Genomic DNA, 21,857 nt, shown 5'->3' on the forward strand with positions numbered 1-21,857 from the left:
TGAAGTCAACACTGTAGGCTCCAACTCCCTGCTTTTCAACTAGTTGACTGCTATGACAGCAATGTGAGTAGAGTGATGCGAAACTTTTATGAGGGTACTATATGCAAGGCAATCTCCTAAGTACTCCAGATACATTACACATATACCTTCCACAACCACCTTGTGAGGTGAAACTATTATTAATCCCCTTTGCCACTTGGGGAAACAGGAGCTCCAAGAAGATAAGTGACTTTCCAGAGATCCCACACTAGGAACTAACAAGGTCAAGACTACAACACAAGCAGTCTGACCGCAGAGCCTATATTCATCAAATCAACATCACAGAGGTCTTAAGAAGTTTTCTTTTGGGGTCCAACATTAGTTTGAATTTGATGTGCTTCATTTCATTATAAATAAGAAAAAAGTATGGAAAAGTAAAGCTTTATCAGATTGGAAAATCAGGTGAGATGGGAAGCTGGGATGGAATCCTTTTCACTCACTGCTTTTCAAATGAGTACAAAGAGCAGGTATGTGCCCAGAAAATAGGTGCTCATTAAAAAGTGGGATCCCCTCCATGCAGCCTGCATCTATGGAAACAGGGTAGTAGCAGCCCATCCTCTGCTGATTCGCAATATAGTGTCAGAGATTCCTAAAAATGGTAAAGCCAACAGGTGTTCAGGTGGGTGGTATTTTCTGTGTTCATTTGAATAAAGCTCACTAAACGTTCAATCATTTAGGCATAAACATAAAAGAACAAGTTCATTTTGGTAATCCAATCATCCATGCTAGAAATTACTCAAAAATAGACTTCATGAGCTAAGTTTATATGGTATATTTCTTTAAGAAAGTTCCTTTCGATAAAAAAAAAACCTACAAAATTATTAAATGCAGGTTTTAGAAAAATTAAGCTGGGAGTCCTATCACTTACTAGACCACAAAGAAATACTCATCCCCAGAAGTCCTCCAAGCCCAGCATATTTATTCATCATCCTGTCAAAATACTGCCATTCATTCATAAATACAAGCCAGTCTTGCCTGCACCTGGCGGAGGATTCTGTTCAGCCTGATGAAACGCACTAATTACACATCTTCTCCCTCTGCCCTTAGGACAATCCACTTGACAGTGGTGAGGAAGAGTAATGATAGAGTTCCAAAAAATTTCTTGATAGTGGAGAAAAAAAAGGTGGGGTGACATGGGAGGAAGAGGCATGCATGAGGGGGAGAAAAAGAATAAGTGAGAAGGAAGGCAAACAGAGAGGAAAAAAAGCATAGAACTGGATGTAGACTTCTCTGCTCAAACCAACACGGTCAACATGGTCACCATGATCACCATCATCATCATTCTTAGCAAAAGGAAAACTTTCTAAAGCCAAAATGAGTGCCATACCAATATTAACGCAGCTTCCTGGCATACAGTTTACAACAAAACACTCCTTTCTCCACCAGTATGTTTTTACCAAAGGGACATAGCTCTTTGGTCTTAAACCTTGGGAGACAAAGGTTATATTCTGCCTAAATGACCAATAAATAGGCCCTTGGCTAGGTGCATAGCCACACACAAATTCAGTAAAACCCTGTCCAGGAAGCCATGTTTCCACGTCCCTGTCCCTTTAAAGATCTGCTTCCCTTCAGTACCTGCACTAGATTTGCCATTATGAAAACTCAAGGGGGCTGCACCCAAAAGCATTAAGACCCCGCTCAGGTCACTGCTTTATACAATGAGATGCGAGGAATCTGAAAACAAGGGATATACATCATCGAGTCCCACCAAAAATGGTGCCTGTTGACAGCGGGCCGTCAGTGATTGATTGAGAATTAATATGGAAATGGAAGTTTAAGAAAAATGAGGACCTGTGCCCCGACCGTTTAATGTGCCTAGAAGCAAGTATCCAAGGGAAGTGGCTGTGGATTATGAATTAGTTTACTCAATCAACAAGGCATCATGGGTGACAAGCAACTTGATGAAAGCTAAGGACACACACTAACAGGATCCTCCACACTGAACATGCCCTGAGGGCACAAAGAGGACACCCAGGTGGCACACAGAGCCATGGTGCGATTTCCCAACCCTGGCACCCCTCTGTTGTCACAGGAGGCTCAAGTTGAAAAGGAAATGGCAAAAACAAGACAACATGACAGTTGGAGTGTTGCTTGGCCTATTGGATAGCCAAGATTTGTGTCAAAGGAGCAGGAGTAGATTAGGCATTCTGAAAAGGTTTTCATATGTGCCAAAGCACCTTTCCTGCAATCTGCAAGCCCCTGATCCAAGGTGAATTTATAGATCCTGGAGCACCACGGGGCTTACCTGGATCAACACTACAGGAAAAAGGGTGCTCCACTGCTACTCTGACATCTCTATGTCAATGGCAGAATAGCAGTGGATCAAGGGCAACCTGGTGACTTGTTTTCAGAAATCCATTCAAACATCCAAGAATATGAAGTGATGGTGCTAGCCCTTGAGTGGAAATACATTCAATTAACGCAATAAAAAGCAAAAAACAAAAACTTGGTTGCTGGAAAGCAAGTGGACAACTAGTAAGTGATTTAACAGACAAGACAGCTGAGTCTTAAGCTATGGGAACAGCCAAGAAGTAATGCAATTCATAGCACAGAACCACCAAAGGCTCAGAAGCTGGTGGAAGTTGGTACTTCTGCAAGTGGAAAGTGTCCACCCTCAGCCAAGCCAGGGATTTGTCACTTCCTAACCCCAGAGGAAATACAGGTTTATTCTCTGAAAAGAACACTGAGGACAGTGGTACTATCCTGAAAACAGAGATAAGGTAAATGCTTATGTACTGAATGCTGAGACTCAGCCTCTTCTCTCACTTGGCTCCCAGAACTCTGGCAGCCAAAACTATAGTCTCCCCAAACAGAGTACTAGGAAATTCTCTAGGCAATTCAACAGGCTAACAGGAAGAATCTAAAGATTCAAACACAGTGATTTATCCAACAAAGAGTCTAGGCAGATCACCCATCAATGGGATCCATAGTTAATTAGCTCTTCCCATGTGCTTAGAGTTGCCAACAATTTTTTGGTCCTACTCTTAAGTACAAATAGACATACAAAAACAGGACACCAAGGGAAATTTTATCATCACAGTGACAAAAAAAATTAAAAAATCAATTTTGAGACAGAAGCTATACAGAGAGAAGAAAACCAAAAGCAATTAATATCAGATGTAAGAGAGTAAGTTTTGCCCATGAAACAAGAAGAGAATGCTATTAAACACAGGGTATTTTAGGAAAATCAACCAAACATACAAAAAAAATGTTTAGAAACTTAAAAAAAAAAACCTAGGAGAAGTGAAAAACTCATGGAAAAGCTAGAAGAAATCTCCTACAAAGTAGTACCAAAGGCAAGACTGAAATATAGCAGAGAAAATTTAATATAAAACAGTCTGTGAGGTCAAAGTCCTGAACAACAAAAGCTCTTTAAAAAGAAAACAGCAAGGGGCACCTGGGTGGCTTGGTTGGTTAAGCATCTGGCTCAGGTCTTAATCTCAAAGTCCTGAGATAGAGCCCCAGAAAGGCTCCACACTTGGCAAGGAGCCTGCTTAAGATTCTCCCTCTCCTTCTGCCCCTCCTCCCACACTTGCATGCCTGCAACAAAAGAGAAAGAGAGAGAGAAAACAGTAAAAAAAAAAAAAAGGAGATGGTGCAGTGGGGAGAAATCATCAATGAAACATTTAAAGAAAATTTCATACAACTAAAGGGCATGTGTTTTAAGATTAAAATGTTCCACTGAGTGCACAGTACAAGGAACAAAAACAGACTCATGTCACAGCATATTATGTAAAATTGAAAACATTGGGATGCCTGGGTGGCTCAGTGGTTGAGCGTCTGCCTTTGGCTCAGGGTGTGATCCAAGGATCTAGGATAGAGTCCTGCATCAGGCTCCCTGCATGGAGCTTGCTTCTCCCTCTGCCTGTGTCTCTGCCTCTCTCTCTCTGTGTCTCTCTCATGATTAATAAATAAAATCTAAATAAATAAATAAATAAATAAATAATTGAAAAACAGTGAGGACAGAGACAGCATCATTTTCCAGGCTTTTATTTCCTATTTAGAGAATAGCAAAGGGTGGTAGATAATGACTTTCTCAATACTTTCAAAAGGGAAACATGGAGAAATAAAAAAGATTGAAGATGAAATGGTTTTATACTTTCCAAGAGTAACACTAAAAGCTACAAATCATTAGAGTAATGTCTTAAAACCCAGAAGAAATATTGATTCTAAATCTATGATTCAATACCTAGCTAAACAGCAAAATGAAGGTGGCAAATAAAAACCTTTTGAATCAAAAAAGGCTTCAAAAATATACGTATGTATATATCTTATCCCCCTTTTTCAGAAAGCTACTGGAGGATGTACTCCTACAAAACAATAAGCAAATTAAAACAGAAGATGTGAAAGAGGAGCTCAAGCTCAGGACAAAGGTGAATGGATTTTCCAAGTTCTATAATGTAAAGTTCTAATTAGAACTACAATAAAGCATTCTTGTGCACCAGCTGTAGAGCACAACCAGCGCAAATTGTTGGTTAGAAGATTCTAGGAGAGATTGTTTTCCAACATGAAAATGATGGAATACTTGACATGTTCTGAACTTTTCAAAAAGAGATTTATGCAGTCAGATGAAAATCACAGGTTGAACTGCTGACACATAAATAAATAACTAAGCAAAAGAGAACATAAGTATTAACTCCAGGGAAAAGATTGTGTAGGAAAGAAAACATAATCTTGGCTTGCTATTTGGCTTCACCGTGAATATACTTGCATATTCACGACAAAGTAAATACTAAATTGTCTGCTTAAAAAAATCATGACAGAACTTTAGTGAAAGGCTGCAGAAGGCAAAAGATGCAACTTGATTCAAAGGTGTAAGGATGAAGGAAAGCCACAGTTTTCTTTTTTGTTGCTGGAAAGCCTACAGGCAATGTCTAAAACTAGAAAATTAAGAAGTACCCACAGAAGTGCAGTTAAAGCTATACATAGAAAAACCAAATGAAACCATGAAAGACCAAGGAAGAGCTGAAGAGACAGAGTTAAAGTCTTTAAGGAATGCTTTAATTTATTATATAAAAGCCTAGTAGAATTTATTTGATTGTAAATTACGTGCATATATAATTTTTACAAGAAGAAGAAGGAAATAATGAAGGGAGCAGAAAAATAGAGTAAAATGAGAAAAAATGAAAAACAAAAAGGCAAAAAAGGGAAGGAATGAGAGAAAAAAACAAAAACAGTGGGAAACTTTAAGTCTATAGGCAATCACACATTAGGCTTGGATTATGACAGAATCAATCTGAACTTCTAAACCTTTCTGTTTTCTAGAATAGACTCATGAAAGATTACAAGGGCATTATTGCCCTATGTCCAACTCAAGGAAAATATTTTCTGGGGGAAAGGGGAATTAAAAAAAATAATTCTCTTCAATGAAAGATTCTCTGGTTCTTTGTAGAAATTGCAGAAGGTCTCTATAAGAATATTCTATAGGAATATTTTATATGTTCTTAAATTCTTTTAAGGTAATAATAAAAAAAAAACAATTTAAAATAAAGCCATCTTATCCCCCACAGGGTAAAAAAACACAACACAATTTTGCAGTGATAAAACTGCTATTTTTTATGACTGGAGAAAACAACTCTGTCTCCATGGATGAAGCAAATGATCCAAACTCTGAGGAGCTAGAAATCCATAAGGGCATTGGTGTATATCACCATCACTATCTGCTCACCAGGCAGTGTTAGGCAAGCAACAGAAATTTGGTTTTTCTGTAAGATTATAAATTTGTGTGTTTTTTTTATTCACAAAAGTAAATTATTTAACATTTTGTTTACATAGAAGAATTAAACCATGGGTACGTTCTGTGAATTCAAAACATAAGACCTAAGTTATTAGCCATCCCTCCTTTCTAGAAAGCTTTGGTATCTTTCATTTTGGATAAAAACAATTTATGTATGTTTAAAATGAAAAAACAAAAACAAAAAACACTGCCACCCTCATCATTGGTTGCTGGGTGACTTGATGTAACTAGCATCTGGCAAGCTCTCTCTTTGAGGGAGACCCTGGCAAGAAGCAGAAGGGTGGAAAGAGAGGGTGGTCCATGTACAGAGGAAGCACTTCTATTCCAATTCCACTTTAAGAACCTGAGATTGGTGACATGGGCCTCTGCTCCTTACCTATGAAATGAAGGAAGGGGAAGATGGTAGCCAAGAAACTCTAACTTCAGGTTTCAATTACAAGTGCTAGAGGCACCCTGAAGTATATGGATGCCTTGTATTGAGCATTGAGACCCTCTGGCCTATGGTCTTAATTCTCAAAGGGACTTCACTAGGGAAAATGGTAACATGAATAGATGGAGATTTTTTTGGATTTATTTATTTGCTTTAGAGAGAGCGAGAACTGGTGAGTGGGGGTGGGGGGAGACAAGAGGGAAAGAGAGAGGGGGAATCCTCAAGCTGACTCCTGGCTGAGCATGGAGCCCAATGTAAAGCTTGATCTCACGACCCTAAGATTATGACCAAAACCAAGAGTCAGATGCTTAATTGACTGAGCCACCCAGGTGCCCCAACATGAATAGATTGGAGCTTTTAAAAACACTTTTGGGGAGATTTTTAGGACAATAAAACTATACTGTATGAAACTGTAGTGCTAGAGAATCAGCCTCTGTGCAAGACCATGGAATGTACCACACTAACAGTGAACCTTAATGTAAACTATGGACTATAGTTAATAGTGTATCAATGCTGTTTTATGAGTTATAACAAATGTCCCACATAATGTCAAATGTTAATAATAGGGGAAATACTGTGTTTGTGTTTGAGGGGGAGTGTCAGGTGGGTATATGGAACTCAATATACTACCTGTTTAATTATTCTGTAAATCTAATATTTTAGTAAAAAAGTCCTCCAACATAGTCTCTATAGGATTTCTATAGCCCCCCCAACCTTATTAACATAATAGACTTGATAAAAGATAAAGTCTTACACACACTATCAATTGGCTGCCTATCACAAACATGTTTTCTTTGAATTGCAGGATTGTTGGTTTTGTTTTGTTTTTTTTTTAAAGAACTAGTTGTCAATAATTAAAAGTCAGGAAATACCATTTATAAGAGCCAGTCTGGGACGCCTGGGTGGCTCAGTGGTTGAGCGCCTGCTTTCGGCTCAGGGCGTGATCCTGGAGTCCTGGGATCGAATCCCATATCAGGCTCCCTGTGAGGAGTCTGATCCTCCCTCTGCCTGTGTCTCTGCCTCTCATTCTCTGTGTGTCTCTCATGAGTAAATACATAAAATCTTTTAAATAACATTTAAAAAAACAAAAGAGTCAGACTTTTTTAGTCTCTAGTTAAAAAAAAATTCAGAAATCATTCCCTCATACAAATAGGTTGCTGGAGCTGAGTGGCCCTTACCTCTCAAATCCTAGTTTAACAAGGTCCTCACCACTCTCCAATGTCTTCCATAAGTTCCCTTTGATCACCATGTTACCTGCCTGGCAACTGCAAGCTATGCATTTCACTTGCCAGAACAAACAGCATCCACTTCACATGGATTCCCTTTCGAAATCAAATTCTTGGGCTTCATCTCAGTCCTACAGAATGTGAACTTCAGGCTCTCAAACATGAGCATTTATGAGAATCCCCTGGAGGAGTTGTTACAACTCAGATCACAGGGCTTCCCCACTGTTTCACCCCTCTTCCTACCCTCCACCAAACACTAGCTTCTGATTCTGTAGATCTGAGACAAGGCCTGAAAATTTCTATTTCTAACAAGCTACCAGGTGATGCTGATGTCATGGGTCTAAGGACTCCATGGAGAACTTCTGGTCCCATCTTTAGGTATCTTATAATAAAAGCCCACCTCAACCTCAACTTCAGCTTCTTTTTCTTAAAAAAACAAACAAACAAAAAAAAGTTGGCCTCTCCTCAGTGTAATTTTCTTGATCTTGTTTGATATGATTATGAATTTTTTTTTTTGGAGGGATTTTCCATTTTCCTGGTAGATGGTTTTTGTTCTTTGGAAATTTCTCCCATATGGGTGAGCATTTTGTGTAGTTAGCTATTTAAAAACAATGTGGCTTTTTCTCTGTGGAAACTGGGTCGTTTAAATTAATTCTTGGATTTATAATACATATAATTAGTTCCAAACAATATACAACACTATGCTCTGTTTGGGAATATCTTGATTACATAAATGTGAAAATAATTGAACAGAATGATGGTGAGAAAAACAGCATAAAAGAATCCCCCATTTCTGATATTTTTTGCCATTAGACTACAAATTGTATGACACCTAACCAAAAGTGCTTGCTGTATTTTTGATGGTTCACCCATAGCTCAGAGTAAAGTCTGAACTATTTGTTGTTCGCTGTTGTTATATTCTGTTCCAAGGTTCATAATTTGAAAATCGACTTTGGGGACTTTTTGCTCGGTCTATTAAAATGATTCATGTTGCATTCAACATAAATTGTGCATTCACAGAGGAGGGTGAGAGCCCGTATTCACAGCATAATAACTAAAGTGAATTTTGTACGAGCTGCAGTTTGTGGCAGCGATGTGGTATCATTTGTCTTAATTTTTCTTTGGCATTACATTAGGCGAGTGCATTTACATTTCCAGGTATGGCTAACCACTTTAAAAACTTTGTTTTTACAGCGTGAGTAAAGGGGGAATCAAATCTGCATGTTTATGTGATGTAACATCAAATAATGCCGTTTTACTGTCTGGAGTACGTGGGGATTTACATTCCATTTACCTGACTTCACAAAGGGAACTCAGGCTGATATGCAAAGTACATGAAATATTTACCACCAGTGGATCACGGGAAGCTTCTAAGAGAAAAAGAGGGGGAGGAGATAATATCTTTCTGCTACTGCTGTGTTTTTCTTTCAATAGTACAGTAACTAATTTCTTAAGTAGATTAGCTGTTTAAAATTCAAATGCCTCTCAAATAAAACCAAACTCCAAATAACTTAAACCAGAAGTTTGGGTCACGTTTGCAGAACAAGTAAACATCTGAAACTTGAATGTGTGTATATGTAGCTGACATCAATACATATATACACACACACACACAAACATATATGCCTCCTGCTCATGAAATATTTATTTATACTGGAGAACTGAGATGGAATATTCCTACATTTCCATTACTGTCACTTAAGATGCATATATGTTTGTATATGTACTCATATTTTTATCACAAGAATTCTATAAATGTGATATACTGAATTCATTATTTCAGTTTGATGTAAAAATAATACATCTTAAATTCTATCATGTATATTTTTTAACAGTCAAACTAAGTGTCATACCAGAGGAGATTATGCTTTCTAAACTGCAGGATTATAATGCTCAGTAATAAGGTCATTTTTTTTAACATGATGAAATTTTGAAAATGTAACACCTATACAAAATACGGTATTTTTCCCACGCTGCTCAGAATGTCCAAATGGAAAAACTTCGGTTGAAATTTTTTTTTTCTGTACTTCTACACAAAGGTTACAAGCAAAACGACATGGTTTCTGAGGATATGGTTAAAAGCATGGACAATGGAGACAAGCCTGGGTTCGCATTCAGACTTCTACATTCTCTGAACATCACTCTCTTCGTCTGTAAAATGGGGATGATAACATTCCGGAATTACATAACCCACGAGAATAATGTTCATCAAATTCTGAATGCATAGAGCAAAAGAAGAACTCCATGAATTAATGCCAGTGATGCTCATCAATCACAATGATCGCCATTATTATTAAAACCATAATGAAGGGGATAATTTGGGCAACTGTGGAATCATCATATCTGATCATAATGACATAGAAGAAAAGCAACAGCTCATTAGCCACCAAAAAAATTAGTTTATCAGCCCATTTAATTGAACTATGTAAATACTTAGGATAGACGAATGCACGTGCTTTTACTTGAGTGAACAGAGTGGACCCAAATCTGATGAGCTCTCAGCATTGCTCTAATACCCCTCCTTTAGCTTGTTGGCTCACTAAACTCATTAAGCCCCCACACAGCACAGGCTACTCTACCCCAGGCAGCAAAGAAGAAAACACCTGCCCTTGGCTTTTAGGAATTTGCAATCTATTGGGATGTTTCTTCAACATTAACTCTCCCAAGAATTACCTGGGGAGGATTTTAGAAATGCAGAATCAGATATTCTAAAACAGTAGGTCCACCTGGAGCCTGGGGGTCTATTTCACTAATGAATTGCCCAGGCTCTCTGGAAAAAGAGATGGCAAGCACGGTTCATGGTGGGGGAAAGATACAAGCCAGGATGGAGGCAGGTACAAAGCAGGGTAGGGACCCAGAAGACCCAAATCTAAGTTGGCCTTAGGGGACTCAAGGAAGGCTTCTCAGAGGAAATGCTTTTGAGCTAAGCCTGGACAAATAAAAGTCCAACTCCCCTACAGTACTGATGGCATTCCAAACCCTCTTCTTCCACTCTAACATAGTGCTGAAGGCAAAGCTTTGGAATCAGAATATCTACTGCAAATTCTAGCTCCACTCCCTCACTTTTAGTAAATTATGTAACCTCTCTTAAGTTTTAGTATTCTGTGAGGGGTGCCTGGGTGGCTCAGTCGGCTAGGTGTCTGCCTTCAGCTCAGATTGTGATCTTGGGGTCCTGGGATCAAGCCCTGTGTCAGGCTCCCGCTTGCCGGGGAGTCTGCTTGTCCTTCTCCCCCTGCCCTTTCCCCTGCTCGTGTTCTCACTCTTTCTTTCAAACAAAAATCTTTAAAAAAAAAAAAATCTTAGTTTCTGTGCTTGTAAAAAGGAGATGATTATAGTAGATATCTCAAAGTTTGCTGGAAAGATAAGGCAATGTATGCACAAGGCTAGCACAATAGGCAGTTTATAAAATTCCACTAGTATGAACAAACCAAAGTCCATGAAATGAGGGGCGTTTATGGATAAGTATAACAAGAATCCTAAAACTTACTCCATTGCCATAGGTCTGTGTTATATAGACAGTCATTTTATGCCCAATGCTCATGAATCGGGTGCAAAAATCAGGGATACGCATGCCATTTCCATTTTACACCAAGCAGTCACAGGGCTCTGTCTGCATGTGTCCAGCCCACTCATGTCTGTTTTTGTATATAGAAGTCAAAAAGAGCGAGCAATAACTGGCTATATAATGAAGTCAGTCTCCAAGGAATCTCACCTACATGTAAACTAGAAAAAAAGGACAGTGTAAGGAGACTCTGTATAATACTATATAACTTTATATAGTAAAGCTTTATTACCTGGTTATCCAACCGTTTTATTTGGAGGGAGAGGGTTTATAAGTCTACAAAAGGCCTACAAATAACAAAAAATTATGTTGATATTACCTTCACCTTTAACTAGAGTTTGGGGAACTGATAAGACTTCCAGCTAAACACTTCATTTAATAACAAATGCCAAGAAACTCATATATAAATAAGAAAATACTTTTTGTGGTGCTTTCTGCAACTGAAAAATATATTTTTAAAAGATTTTATTTATTTATTCATGAGAGAGAGAGAGAGAGAGGCAGAGACACAGGCAGAGGGAGAAGCAGGCTCCACACAGGGAGCCCGACGTGGGACTTGATCCCCGGACTCCAGGATCACACCCTAGGCCCAAGGCAGGCGCTAAATCGCTGAGCCACCCAGGGATCCCCTGAAAAATATTTTAATTGTAGTAAAAAGCCTTTCCAAATTTTGGACACAAATCTAAGTCAAAAATATTCAGGAACTGTAGGTGTTAACAATAATACAGAGTGTGAAAAAAATCTATATTTTAATCTTTTGGGGGGCAGAAACAAATTATCTTATTTACTACATGAATGGTTTCCTCAATTTAACGCCAATCTTTAGCATCAACTTCCACCTGTCTGAATAAACAAGCTGCACAAGAAAAGACTAGATTATTTATATTATGAGGTACTGTTTAAAAATAGAGAGATTACTTTACTTATATTGAAAATAAGAATAACATGCATATCATCTGGGCTTACAAAAACCTCATTTTATTTTCTTCTGTTTCCGAGAGGAAGTTTGAGGAGTATACATGAAGTAGTAAATTAAATTCCTCTTTGAAGGTAAGGGAAAGGAGGAAGGAGAATCTTTTTAAGTTTTACTGACATGTTTAGAAAAACGCACCCACATATGGTGTGTGCAAAGGCTGCTTCAAGTCTGTTTCACACTTGGTAACTGGAATGGAACGTTTTATTGATAGTGAAATTTTCTTTCTAGACACATTAATCCAGCATATTTTATATAGCGCTTTGGCTTGTGTCGAATCAGATACTGTTTTTCTTTTTTTCAATTTGTGGTAAAATATGCACAACATAAAATTTACCATTTTAACCATTTTAAGTGTATAGGTCGGGGTATTAAGTGCATTCATATAGTTATTGGGTTTTATTAAGTTAAAACAGCAATGGTAAATACAAACATTTGTTATTAAGTGGCAATTTCAATTTTTAAGGAATGTTTTCAAATGCCATTTACGCTTCAAGGATAAAAATCTATAGAGACTGACATTAGAGGGAGGAAAAAAGATACTTCACTTTTCCTGTCTGGGCTTCATTGATGGGAAACAGTATAGGGCTCTACCCCGTGACTGTCTCCTGTTCCTGCACATGAATTCAGGAAACTGCTTCTGCCTTACAGAGGCTACACTTGAGGACATTGCCAAATGCCACAGAATTCATCCGAGGACCTGCGCCTTAGCCTCATGTGTCACCGTCACATGCTCATCTGAGGACTGCAGAGATAGGTAACACTTGCCACAAAGCCCCAAGAACTATTTTTGTTGCTATTAGGCCTTCTGCGGAGAGGGCTGACAGATGCTGGACCATCACTCTGTCCAGAACCCGCAAGGCGGGAGACTGTTCTAGGAAACAACACCTTTTTTCATCCTTTTATCACGTCCTATTTCTTTCAGAGAGCCATCCTCCAAACATCCACAGGGGAGAACTGGCTGGACTCCAGTAGCCAGAGGAGCACACTCCACCATCTCCAGGAAACCAGAACCAAATGCTCAGTCTACTGATGCCCCGAGGTTGCAATTTCGCCTTAACTATTTCTGATGATGATTAAAAATACATCGGGGAAGGTCACCTGCCCTGAGACTAGGAAGAGGTGCTTGCAGCATGGAAATGGTCTCACTTGCCTTCAGGGGCATTTTTCAGCAGAAGGCCCGGACTGGCTGGCAGTGCTCCCCGGTCAACCTGTCCTATCAGTACTGCTTTCTCTTTCTTACTAGGACCTAACTTCCTAACTTCCTCACCTGATCTTATTTCTGTATCTTCTCTTTAGCACTGAGCACAGCAGGCCTCCAGTAAATATCTGTTGTTTGAGGGAAGGCCTAACCCTTTAAATGCTCAGATAGGATTATTTCTACCATCATCACTTTCATCTCATTTGCCACTGATCTGTAGAAAAGGGAAAATTAAACAACTTGCCCAAGGCCACACAGATAGAGATCTGTATTTCTCCATCCCCAAACCCATGTGTTGAAGGATTGTGAGTTTCCTTTTTAAGAAGCCTAAAAGAGTTCATTGACTGCATACCATGAAGCACCCTAGCAGAGCCTGGACCCACACCCAGACACCAAATACACTAATATTAGTGCAGCAAAATATATCACTAGTCATATAAGATAGATATCTGAGATACATGAAGATTATAAACAAGCAGCCGATAGCCACACTCAAGTTTTGCTGCCACTTGAGTCTGCCACCAACACAAGGAACGTTTTTTATTCACTTGTTTTTAAAAGTTTTGGATTTTTGAATCACAGGTAAGGGAGTGAGGACCTATGGAAATCAGGACTCATTCAAATGGGCTCTTTCCTGACCTCTTGCTCTTTTAAAGCTGCTAAGAGCTTTGCTGAAGCCCAAAAACTTTGCAGAGAATCACTTTAGGTTAAATAATATAGGCACAGTCGAGGATCTGAAAAAGACTTTAGCTATTTGCTTGCAGAAGAAAAGTATCCCCACTGGACAGACCAGAAAATACTCTTTAAGTAAAGAAAACACAAGTCTGTGGCGGCTCCATGTCACGCCCAAAGACAGGTCTCCCAGTGGGAGTTTTGGTGGAGGGCACAGTGGTTCTCTGAGTGATGGAAAGAGATGGGCCATGATTCTATACTTGCTGAGTGCTCTACATTCGGCAAGTGTGCCTGAGCTTCATTCTCACTGAAGCCTTGTGCTCTGCCTTGTGGATTGTGTCCTCTCCCTGGACCCTGGGTAGCTGGTGATCTGAGAGCCCAGGGAAGATACTCCAGACCCATTACTGGGGAGGTGCAGAATGGGATGGGAAGTGAACAGGCCTTGAAAGCCTCCATACTTCGCACCCCCATCTGGACTTTTAGGGACACCAGTACAAACAAATCAAGCCAGCCTGTCATATGATGACAGAGTGATTTCTTTCCCAGTGTGACATATTCATTTATCATCTTTCATAAGACAGACCTGGACTATAATTTAGTCCCATTGCTAGTGCTTAAATGAACTCCAGGTTTGAATGGGCTTTCAGAGATTCTTCAACATGGGTTCGCTGAGGGGCTCAAATGTTAAGAGGTCAAGATAGGAGCCCAGAGTGGAGGCTCAGTGGGGAGGGGCAGTGCCTAGCACTGTGCCAAGGATCCAAGACGCCAAAGACGACCATTGATTGATGGTGTTGATGATAATGAGCCCTCGGGAACCATAAGAAAAAGCAGCAAAAGAAATTTGGTTGGAGATGTAGGATTTTTAGATGTATTTGTCATCTCCATAGTGGGAAAGTTACATTCAATATTCAAACAGAATATAACCTAAAAAGCTTCAGAAATTGTCTTTATCGAGAAAGACATTTTAAAAATAAAACAAATATGCTTTTGACTGTGGTAAATGATGCAGTTGTAAATGCTGGGGTAATTGCAATGAAAGTTATATCTACATTTTAAGTCAACTGTACCTTTAAATGTCTAAATGAAGTAGTTAAGCCCATGTCAGTAGCAAGCAAGAATATAAAAATCTGTTGGTATTAATGATAAAACAAAACATAAATCATGAATGAAACATGTGCTGTATGCCAGACACTGAGCCTTATGTTCTTTTTCAGTAATATGACAACCTTGCCAGAGATTTTGAGGTTACGAGGAAAATAAAACAAAACAAATGAGGTCAGAGGGGTTAAGTAACTTGTCCAAAGATACACAGCAAGCGGCAGTGAGGCTAGGATTTAAATATTCATATTCTTTCACTAAGCCAAGCTTCCTCTTATGTGATAAGAACATCAAGTGCCAATGTCTCCAAGGGGATGACTGCAACAAGGCGTTTTCATAGAAAGCTGTGATGGGGTGGCAGAGAATAACAAGGAAACGGAGAATGCCAAATTGGCATCCTATGTACAACCTTCATTGTAAGTTTCCACAACTGAACATATGCATACTTCACATAAAACAAAAAGCACCATCGGCTGCATTTTGCTCGTCTGTTAGGACTCCACTGTTGAGATTCCCCCATCATGGTGGAGCTGTGTGGTCTCAGTAGCTGTGCCCCCCAGCACAATGAAAGAAGGATGGAGCATTCCAATACAGTATGAGTAGGGCCACAGACTTCCAGGGGGACCCAAAGTTCAGAGGCCAGTGGGGACCGGAATCCCACCTCCCCACTTCTTAGCTATGTCACTCTGAGCATCTCTCTGCATCCTGGTGTCCTCACCTGTAAAAAGGACACTGGCACCTTGTGGGGGCTTAGAGAGTGAAATGACATCATGTGGGCCAAGGGCCCATAGGAAGCAAGCAATGCGGCACGCTTAATTTGATTAATTCTATTTTCTTATCCTCCTCATCATCCAGAGCTAGCGATGAGTGTTCGAGTTAAGGCACAAAATCAAACCAACTTCTAACTCCTAAACCTTCTATTCCAGGGCAACAGACTTGCTTCTTTGCCTGAAAGGCTAATATATCAACAGTCACTGAGGTTACAGTCCCATGAAAAACACAGGGTGACAAAAGCCCCTTGCAGCAATCTTCAAGAAGGAGAAATAAATTAATCAAGCTGCCAAACGGAGAAGGCCGGGTTGACCTCCTTCTGATCTCATTACTTCTCTATTACCCTTTTGAAAAACATCCTCTTACAGAGATCACTAATTGAAGATTATGTGGAGGGAAACCGCACCTCTCCATCACCGTGGTAACTTTGCCTCATTTGTCATTCTAATAATTCACTTCTTTTCTTTTCTGAAGAGACAGAGACACTAATGGACTATCATCAGTTAAAAAGGCAATTTTTCCATTTAATTGCACTCATTAAATACTGCAATAGAACAATTGGAAAAGCAATATTCTCAATATTTAATCATAGTATAGGAATAATGAAACATTGCTTCAAAATAAATCCCGGAATATTTATAAAGTTGTAAAAGAGCTGTTTTAACAACACCTGTGATCAGAGGCAACATATTTAAAATTAGACATGTGATTTTTCATTTCTCCTGATGAGAGCCAGTGCACAGCCACACTGAGAAGGCAGGGCTTCGGGCGGGCTGGTTAGCCTGGAAGGTTTCCTGGCCGCCGCAATCCTAGACCAGCAAATCACTTGCAGTCTGTGACAGAGACTTGAAGGTCTTTACTCAAACCAGCCTTTCAGGCAAGCTTGGCCAAGAAATCCAAAGAATGGGCCTCTAGGTCCTAGAGCAGGTCTTGCCCTGCAGGTTTACTTAGAGCAAAGAGTAGTCACCAGTGTCAAATTTTTAATGGCTTTATTGAGATGTAATTCACAGGCCATACAATTCACCTATTTGAAGTGTATCATTCAATGGTTTTGGGTACATTCACAGTTGTGCATCCATGACAGTCAATTTTAACACATTTTCATCACTTCTAGATGTTATCCTCTTCTTCCCCACCCCACCCCTGCCCAGCCTTAGGCAACACTAATGCACTTTGTGTCTCCATAGATTTCCCTGCTCCGGACACTTCTCATAAAAGGAATCACAGAATATGTGGTCTTGCATGACTAACTTCTCTCATTTAGCATGAGGTTTTCAAGGTTCATCTGTGATGTTGCATGATCAGTGCTTCATTTCCTTTTACAACTCTATCATATTCCATTGGATGGATAGACCACAATTAATTCAACCATTTGTTCACTGATGGATTTGGGGGTTGTTTCCAACTTTTGACTGTGGTAGATGATGCAGTTGTAAATGCTGGGGTACAAGTTTTCATGTTTGTCTTCATTTTTCTTGGCCATAGATCCAGGAGTATAATTGCTAGGTCATATGGTGACTCTCTTCTAATCATTTAAGGAGCTGCTGAACTGACTTCCAGAGTGGCTGCACCATTTACCCTCCCATCAGCAGTGTATGGGGTTTTCTCTTTCTCCACAACCCCCGCCAACACTTGTGATTATCTGACTGTTCACTTTCACATTTTAACAGAGAGGTGGGCAGTATCCAGGACCAGGGAGATACAGAGGCAGCCCAGCTCACTGCAAACAGAAAAGCCCAGTTCCCCAGATTGTGGGAGGCTGCAGGACCTAGGTGGGAAGAGCCTGGGTTTGGGAGTCAGGGAGACAAAAGCTCAATCCCAGCCCTGCCACTTTCCAGGTTATAGCTGTGAGCAAGTCCCCTAAACTAGCTGACCTTTGAGTCCTCTTGTCTGTAACACAGAGGACAAAGCTTCATAGGATTGTGGGAATGTTGAAGGAGCAAAATATATCAGAGAGTGCCTAGTGATTGCCTAGCATCCAGCCGCATTTCCATAAAGCAGTATCCATGATTATTAAAATTACTGGATGCAGCCTCAACACCCATCCTTGCCATCCCAAGCCAGCCAGCCAGCCAGCCAGCCAGCAGTCATGCCTCAATACTTCTTGTGTATTCAGACCACAATGTATCACAACTTTGGGCAGGCCTCTGATCCTTAGGACTGCACACACTGGACGCCTATCCAGCCATGGGCCTAATAACCTCAATAATCAATACAATATGTGGAGAAGGAAAACCACATATACACAAAAGCGACCAGGAACGTGCAATCTCATTTATCAAAGAATACTTGGAACAAAGACATGTCTTCCCGATTCCCAAGAGAAAGATTAGAGAACCCAGTCTCCCTTCTTTCATTCTGTGCATGAGAAGGCAGGTCTGCAGGCTCACAGCCAAGTGCTGGGCATGACCCACTTTGAGAGCAGGCAGTCCTTTCTTAGACAGCCCCCTTTTCTTTTCACTGACTGAGGTATTCAAACTCAGTGCCCTATTAGCTTAAACCAAGCTCAGAGAAGAAGGCAGAAAAGCCGAAGCTATTGCATCTTCTGATAATCCTGGACTCATGTGCATACTGACTGTCTCCCTGTTATTAAAAGAAGATTCTAAGAGGGATAAGGAGCTGTGGACAAGGACTGTTTTATTATTTAATGTGTAAACAGCATATAGCACAGCATCTGGCACACAGTAGCTGTTCAATAAGTATGTGCTGAATGAGTAAATGCATGAGTGAATAAAAGAATCTGTACCATGAGTAATGCCCTGGAACCACTTGGATGCCCCCTTCAACTGATGCTATAATTTTCATCAATGCATAGCAAGCAACTTAAATCCAAGGGAAAAAAAGGTCATGCTCTAAGCTTCAAGACAAATCCCACAGCCTCTTCTGTCTATTCGATGGATGGCCATACCCAAGACTCTCCCGAGGACCCCCTTAATTCTTAAATCTACCTTGTCAATTATCTTCTATGACTTCTTTATAGCAAACTTCATTCTACTACCCAAATCCAACCCATTATCAGTTTTCATATGGTTTGTGAGCTCAGAATGGCTTTAATATTTGTAAACTGTTGGAAACAGATCAAAAGTAGAATATTCAGTGACATGTCAACATTATATGAAATTCAAATCTCAGTATCCATATATAAAGGTTTTTCTAGTGTTATTTATTTATTGCAACACCATTCTACCCATTCATTTACATGCTGTCTGTGGCTACTTTTGTGCTAAAAGGCAGAGTTGAATGGTTCTAATAGAAACACTACTACAAAGCCTAAAATACTGTCTGTCCCATTATGGGAAAAGTTTGCTGACACCCATTCCATATGCCAACTTTATGTACATTGATAAAAGCACAGTAATTGTTAGCGACAGTGTCATCCAGTGTCAAAGGGTTAATTCAGAAGATTTACTTAGATCTACCTGGATTTGAACCCTGCCTCCAACACTCATTCACTGTCTGATGCTACAGGCAAGTGATTTAACCTGTCCAAATCCCCATTTTCCCCACCAAAAGTGGGGCGAATGATATCTATGTCACTAGGATGCTGCGAAGTTTAAAGAGTAAAAACATCTGGCATAGATCTTGACTATAGTAAGCACTCACTAAACGTGCGCCATCATGCTTACACACTATTACTTTAAAAGAGAAACTCTAGGAAAGTAGAGCAAAGCATGAGGTTACAAACAGAGTCAAAGACAAAATGTCATGCCCCCATCCCTCCCTGCAGTGCTGGCTAATACACAGAAGGTTTGGAAGACATTAAAAACAACAGAACAACAAACTATATAATCAGCGTATAACCAAATCCAGATGGATCTGGCTCATTTGCTAGTTTGCACTGTTTGTCCTTGTCTCCCCCACAAACCCTGTCCCACTGGCAGGGCAAGTGAGAAGCAAATACACAATCATCCCATTTATATACAACAAAATTGAAACCATTTGGCTTTTTGTAAAGTTTGGAGCTAAATGTTTAGGCAAGACATTTGGGTTTGTCCATTCAAGCTGCTGTTTTGATGCACTAATCTGAATTTGTGTTCTATCCACAACCTGCTTTTGTGGGTCTGTCACTTGCAATATGTTTAACAGACGCTCAAAAGTGAAATCCATTTGCATCTATTTGGTATGAAGAATTAATGTCCCCAAACATCATCAGAATCAGATACCTCCCCAGCTACCACTGTCCCACCTTTGAATATTTAGGACTAAGCTGCAGAGTGGGAAATGGCTGAGAGTCCACTCCACGTGAGTGCCGAAGCTAAGACTCTGGGCATGCGTCTTGACTGCTCTACCACACAACTCCCTCTCATTTACTTTTCCATGTGCTCTGGTGTACTGCTTGGGAAAATGACAGAGTAATAAGATAACACATACAAAAAAAAAAAAATAAGATAACACATACATTCAAGTCCCACGTGTTTATCACTGTTAGGACATCCTTTTAAGGACTGCACATTCGGTCCTGCAGGCCCAGAGACATCAGACAAGGACTCCTGTGCCGGACTATAAATAGGTAATTATTTCACATTTCATAAGCCTTCCAATGATGTTATTCTACTCCAGCCTTCAGTGAATATTTTAAAAAACATATAACTGTGAGCCTTTGCTTAGGCTTCAGCAACAGAAAATTGTGAGGGGCAAAGGGGAAGGGTAGGTGCTACTCAGTATGCTCCAGACAAGATGCATTTTTAATCAAAACTTATAAATTGCTATTTACACTAGGAATTTCAGGTACCAAACTTTTTCTTGACTTTGAAAAACACTAAAATATTTAGGTAATATGCAGGTTTTAGCAGGGCCGAATGTCAGCATTCTTATATTCCATTTGTGAAGTTATTGGTTAAGATGTGAATACATTATAAATAGAGTAACGCTGCAAACAACTTAGACTCTGATAGTAAATGAGACAATTAACCTAAAATCTTTGCATTCTGGCACTCACAGCAGGACAACGGCTTCAGAAAACATGAAGTTGTTTCTGTTTTCTGCAATCAAATCATGGCTTCAAACAAAGACATATACCCTTTTTTAGTACATATGGGATGACATCAGAATTTTCTAAGAATACGATTTCTTTCTTCTGTTAGACAAGGTATACCATCTTCTGCAAAACATCTGGATCATTTGTCAATAACCAAGAGAACCAGATGGTTAGAATCATCTAGGATACCTAAAAACATCTGGATATTTCATTCTCCATCCAGATGTCTGGCTTCCCTGAGGTATAGCCTATCTTTGGTTGAATAACTCCAAAAAGTGTTTGGCCAAAAGGTAAGTTCCCTTCATCAATTCCTCTCTGGTTAATTATGTTTGGCAAAAGAAGTCTACATCCTTTGAGAAATAAAGCTTTTATTAGAATTTATCTCATCGGTATGATTTAGCTAAACTATTTCAGGAATAAGCTGGGAAACAGAGGTACAAGTGCAAAGTAGACCCACTGTGCGACACAGATTCTGCCATGTTAGAGGGCCCACTGGAAGCTCAAAGAAGTATACCTACCCTCAGATACCAAATCAGAACCAGACTTTAGCATGACAGCTCTTCCACTCAAAGCTCCAGGTGCAATTTCAATTGTACATCTCCAATACTGTCGTTTGTTCGTTGAGTCCACAAAGATTTAATTGGCTCCTACTGTCTGCATAGTCATAAACACCAGGCTGAGCAAGTACTGCTAAGACAGGTACAGGTGCTGCCCTCAGCTTCCAAGCTAGTTGGGGAGACAAAGATTAAACAAACTGTCTCACCCAAATAAATACGCTATTATCTACATAGAGTGCTATGTAATAAAGAATATAGTTAGAGATCATCCCAGGAGGGGGGTCTGACTGACATCTGAGGGTCGGGGGGGGATTATCTGAGTCTGGAAATATGAGGCTTTAGCGGAGTGCATCTGTGCCAGAGTGGAAACAAGATGCCTGACAAAGGAATAGAGCTTTGCTTCCTTGTGGAATATGGAATGGAAGGAAGGCTAGAGGTGGAGGGTGGTGGGTGGGACTCCAAAGGGAGATGTCCGTGTTGCCAGAGCAGTCCTGTGTTCTAACTGTGGTGGTGGTTACACGAACCCACACCTGGTAAAATGGTATGGAACTTAAGTTCATTTTCCACCACTGTGTGACAAAGCACCAAAACCTTCCTGCCTTAAAATAATGCA

General features: G+C 39.9%; 1 protein-coding gene across 8 annotated transcripts in view; it reads right to left on the reverse strand.

The window, feature by feature from the left end:
- WWOX (WW domain containing oxidoreductase) overlaps positions 1-21,857 on the reverse strand; it is a 952,589-nt gene that overhangs the window by 734,531 nt on the left and 196,201 nt on the right. The gene's annotated exons all lie outside the window — the stretch shown is intronic.

The sequence above is a fragment of the Canis lupus genome, chromosome 5 (assembly GCF_003254725.2).
Source record: "Canis lupus dingo isolate Sandy chromosome 5, ASM325472v2, whole genome shotgun sequence".
NCBI classification, from domain to species: domain Eukaryota; kingdom Metazoa; phylum Chordata; class Mammalia; order Carnivora; family Canidae; genus Canis; species Canis lupus.